We start from the raw sequence: 5301 nt of genomic DNA, 5'->3' as shown, positions 1-5301 counted from the left end.
TTATGGCGAGTTGAATATATTATTTTTATTCTAAGTTGTTCATTTGAGTTAAAATTTTGAAAAGTTGAGTTATTGAATTTTATTTCAGTTTTTAGCTTTTGCATGCTTAAGTTAGTCTTCCGCTTGTAGTCAGTCAGGATGAGGGTTCGCTTGGGGACCAGCAATGGTTCTTGAGTACCGGCCACGTCCAGGGTGTAGACTCGGGTCGTGACAACCACCACGTATACTCACACCATAATTTCACACCATTTCCGCATTTACATGCCTTTATTTTAGGAATTACCCAAATTTTTCGATTCTTCATGTGTTATAGCCTATGGATCTGGCGCCTCAGAGCACCTAAAAAATATTTTCTCAAAAAAATTTATGAGGACCTCCGTAATGAGTTAGGGAACCACCACGTATACTCACACCATTTTTTTCACGCCCATTTAAGCATTTACATGTCGTATTTTTAGGAATTACCCAAATTCCTCAATTTTTCCTATGTTATATATATATATATACACACACACACACTTACCCTCATACCAAAATTTAAAAATTGGTTTGCTAATTATTATACTACTATTAGCTAAACTTTCAAAATATTACGTATCTTACCATTAATTAATAGTTTCTTACCATATATTGAGGAATATACATTTAGATTTATGTATTTTTGCTACCAAATATACTAAAATAGGGAGAGAGATGAGTTAGATTTTGTTATGTATTACATGTACATGTAAATCACATGAGATACACAATACATACATGTATCTATATATCTCGTGTGATTCATGTGTATATGTGATATCAGATACATAGAAGACTGACGAGAAAAATGGGAAAGATACGAGGGAGGCGAACGAGATTTGTTATGTATTATAGATATATGTGAATCTGTTCATACAACGTATCTAGAACAAATTACACCTAATTTTGACTCATGTATCCCGAGATACATGTATCTGGACGTATATGAACTTATCTAGACACACCAAAATATGATAAGATATGTAATATTGCAAACTAGAATATATTTAAGTAATTAGCTCCTAAACTAGTGAGATTTATGTAAATTTCCCATATATACCATATGCTATTTAATAAATATTCTTCGTGACTAGATATATCATCACTCTCAAACCATATTTAATAAATCATTTTCCTAGTTTTTCGATTTGGTGCAATTAATTCTTAGATGTTCTATTATCCTCATAAGGTATTAATAAATACTTTTTCCTAATTTTTCATTTGGTTAGATATATTATTATTCTCATATCGTATTTAACAAATACTTTTCCTTACTAGATATATCATTATCCTCCTATGAAATAAAATAAATTAATTTCCTTTTTTTCCCATTTGGTGCAATTATTAATTTCCTACTTATGAAACAATCACTTATAGAATATATAATATTAATTTCCTTCCTTAAAAAACAATCTGAAAGACAAAAATTTGTCTATGTTACCATATTTAATTAGCTAGATTCACCTTCCATCTCATGTATAAATACATAGCAAAAATAGTAGACATGTAGTTTCAAGATAAGATATAGTAGTCTTTCAATTATTCAAACATGAGTTATTTCAAGAATAATAATAATAGTATTTTCTTCTTATTCATCTTTGTACTTAGCCTTGCATTAGTGACAAGTTCTTCATTGACCCCAAAACTTGCTTTGTTTACTCCTGGTTATCTAATGCACATTGCTGATGCCCTCCCAAATGGTGCTCCACCTTTGAAACTTCGTTGTCAAGATAAAAATCATGATCTAGGAGATCAAACACTCAATGTATCTGAAGAATATAAGTTTAAGTTTAAAGGGTAATTCTTTGGTGGTACGTTATACTTTTGTCATTTTTATTGGAACGGCAAAGATAAAGTTTTTGATGTTTTTAATGACAATATATCTAGTGGTTGTGGATCCCTTGGCGCTTTTCTCTCTGAATGTTATTGGAAGGTGCAAGAAGATGGCTTTTATTTTGGAGGCCGTCAAGATGCTCAATTTGAGAAGCGATACTCATGGTAATGAATTAATGTATATATAGCATCGATCTAGATCTATTTCAATTTCGCGTAGAATAAGTGAGTGTTATAGCTCTAAAGAAATGATACTCCGTTATTCATTTCTTGATTATATTTCATGAGCTATATATATAGTATTATCTCACTTTTGTTTAAAAACATTTAAGACTTAACAAAATACATGATCGAGTATGAATTATTTTTTTATGTGTATATGATAGATGTTGTTATTCAAGGAATTCAAAGTAAGTTGCAATGGGGAAAAAAAGAAAAAAGAAAAGGAAGAGAAAATATCACAAGAAAGAAAATTAATTTGGAATTCTTCATGATTTGGAAATAATAACCTGGAGGATTTGGAATAGTGCGGACCATATATAAGAAGTGTAAATCAAATGTATACTGATAAAATTGTATATAATTAATATGTATATTTTGTATGAAAACTATATACCAAGTGAATATGAAAAATGCACTAATAAAAATGTATAATCAGAAGTTTTGATTTCGAGCTTTGAATATGAAAACATCATTGATAGGGAGTGCTTTTCTCCGAATGGGGTCCTATAGGATGCGAATCTAAATTAGTCAAGCTCCGATGTATAATTTTTAATCCACATTTTAAAAACTTATGTTAGTCAGTTAAGGACTATCTAATTTTACATGAGTTAACGAAGGACAGTTTTAACTAAATCCAGTAGATTAGGGAAGTTTTTTTTTTGTCCTCGGAGTACTATCCATTAAATTACCCTCATATGGTACTTCATAAAATTATTTCCTTATTTTTTTTTATTTGAGGTCTGCTGAAAAAAAGAGAGGCAAAAGTACTCATTACCCCCTGAACTTGAAGCTTTTTATTCGGTGTACACTTAAATTAAATTCCATTTTAATTACCTCCGAACTTGTTTATTCCTCCGTTGCGTACACCTTTATTGTCCGATCACTCCAATCGTGTCTACACGCGCATGACACCTAGATAAATATTAGCCACCTGGATAAATATTAGCCACCTAGATAATTAAATGTCAAACCTTCTCACCTACTCCAAAACTTCCGATCTAAGCTTCTCACTAAGCTCTAAACCTCTCACCAAAGGGTAAGAAGTGTAATCGACGGACGACGACAGATTTCAAAACTTTTGGCTCTCTAAGAAGTGTAATCGACGGAGTAAAGGGTAGATTTTGCGAAACTCTTTCTGAATTTAGGTCAGTTGCAGTTCTTAGACGTGAAGGCTTGCTCGATTTCGTGAAGAGTTTGGTCGATTGGTCGATTTTCTTTCGATTTTGTTTGAAATTGTTACCAAGTAAGTGATTATCCACTCTTATGATGTGTTATTGTTTGTTTCCTTTACTTTTTCATTTATATTTTGCCCTATTTTCGTTTAAGGTTTCGCCGTAATTTGACTAGGGTTTCGGCATAGTTTCCGATTAGGGGTTTGATAGTTTGATAGTTTTCAACTAGAATTTTCACTTAATGAATGTATTATTATGAAGTTGTTCAGCTTATGCATGCATGAGTATTAGGGTTTCTGGTAATTAGTTCAAAAAATTAGGGCTTTTTAGTAAATTTAAGATTTTAGGGTTTTTATTTCAATATTCTATTTTGGTATTGTTAAATGGTGGGGTATTTTGTAATTTCCTTATGTATATTTGTATGATGTTGAGTAATATGACTACTAAGTACCAATTATGTTTTTGTACTGTTTATTATAATTTCCTTGTATAATTGTATGCTTATGAATTAAATTTGGTTTTGTTGCTTCTGTTTTGGTGTTGTTGTCTATGTATTGGTGTTATTGTATATTTTTTAGTGCTGTTGCCTCTGTTTTGTTGTTATTGCACATGTTTTGTTGTTGTTGCCTTGTACAATATGTTGATTGTTATTGTGGTTATAAGTTGACACTATGGCTACTAAGTACCTCAATTTAAAGGTTCAAATTTGAGGGTATCTTGGTGAGTGAAGTAGGTCCAGTATATGTTGGGGGTAGGACTGAATATGTAGAGAATGTGGATGAAGATCATTTGTCAATTCCTGAACTTGCAGATTATGCTAAGTCTTTTGGGATTAGTAAGTTAGGAAAAACTTATGCTAAGTCTCTAGGGGTGATCTGGTAGAATTGAAAAATGACATGGACATTTGTAACATTGCATTATCTATGCATGATGGGGACACAATAGATATTTATGTGTGTCATGACACTATTCTGTTAAGTCAAGTGGTTGAGTCTTTTAATGCACATGGAAAACCTGATGGTTCTTTAACTGCACAGCAAAAAAAACCAGATCTAGGGTTAGGTTCCTCTTCTTCCTTTCCATCTATTGAAAGAGTTGAGAATGATGGGGTTGCAAGTGTCCAACAAGAAACTGATGATGATTATTCATCAATAGATTGGACTGATACTGAAGAAGAAGGTGAACCTACTGTCCAACAAGGAACTGAACCTTTTATTCAAGAAGAAGTTGAACCAAGTGCCCAAGAAAATGTAGAGGAAGACATAGACAGTGATTCTATTTGTTCTGACCAGTCTATTGACTATGGAAGTGATGTGCATGAGGAGTTGAGGATTGTTAAGGAAGATGTGAGAAAGTTAAAGAAAGTAGGAGGAGAAAGAAGAAGGAAAAAACAAAAGGTTTTTTAGGTGAAGTTGGACTTGATGAAGGGTATGAGGATATTGAAAAAGGCAAAAAAAAAATCAAGGGTAAGCTAACAAAGGATAGAGGATGAGCCATACTATGATAGTTTTGATTGTGATAGTTTTCAAAGTGATGAAAAAAAACATGTTTCTGATGATGAACTTGAAGGAGGGAGTTTAAGGGGGGAGAAAGAAGAGTAATAGAGTGATATATGATTCTACTTGTGATGTTGTAATATGGCAATGTGGTTTGGTATTTGAAAGTGTAAAGGAATTTAGAGAGACAGTTACAAAATATGCTATAAAAAAGGAGTTGAGTTAGACAAGTATGTGAATGAGAGTACTAGAGTAATAGTCAAGTGTAAAAGTGGTTGTCCATGGCTGTTGTATGCAAGGAAGGAAGGGAGGAGTGAGAACTTCACTATCAAGACATACAACCCAAGGCACAGATGTACCAGGACGACCACCAATAATATTTTGTGTAATTCAAAAATTTTATGGAAGTATCTGAAGAGAGGATTATTTCTCAACCTAGTATAAAAGGGTAGAAAATACAAGATTTGGTGAGGAAAGAGTTGAATGTTCATGTAGGCAAGGTAATTTGTTTAAAAACAAGAAAAACTATTTTAAAGAAAATTATGGGGGATCATGTGGGG

At 32.3% G+C, this 5301-nt stretch overlaps 1 long non-coding RNA gene across 1 annotated transcript in view; it reads left to right on the top strand.

Annotated features, from left to right (window-relative positions):
• LOC102596226 (uncharacterized) overlaps window positions 1-2037 on the top strand; it is a 13312-nt gene extending 11275 nt beyond the window's left edge. Inside the window, exon 4 of the long non-coding RNA XR_367437.2 lies at window positions 1906-2037. This is a non-coding gene — a long non-coding RNA (uncharacterized lncRNA). The remainder of the gene's footprint in view (window positions 1-1905) is intronic.
• Window positions 2038-5301: the final 3264 nt, after the last annotated feature.

Source organism: Solanum tuberosum, unplaced genomic scaffold (assembly GCF_000226075.1).
Source record: "Solanum tuberosum cultivar DM 1-3 516 R44 unplaced genomic scaffold, SolTub_3.0 scf00106, whole genome shotgun sequence".
Taxonomy (NCBI): Eukaryota; Viridiplantae; Streptophyta; class Magnoliopsida; order Solanales; family Solanaceae; genus Solanum; species Solanum tuberosum.
This window is presented reverse-complemented; position numbering and strand designations above follow the sequence as displayed.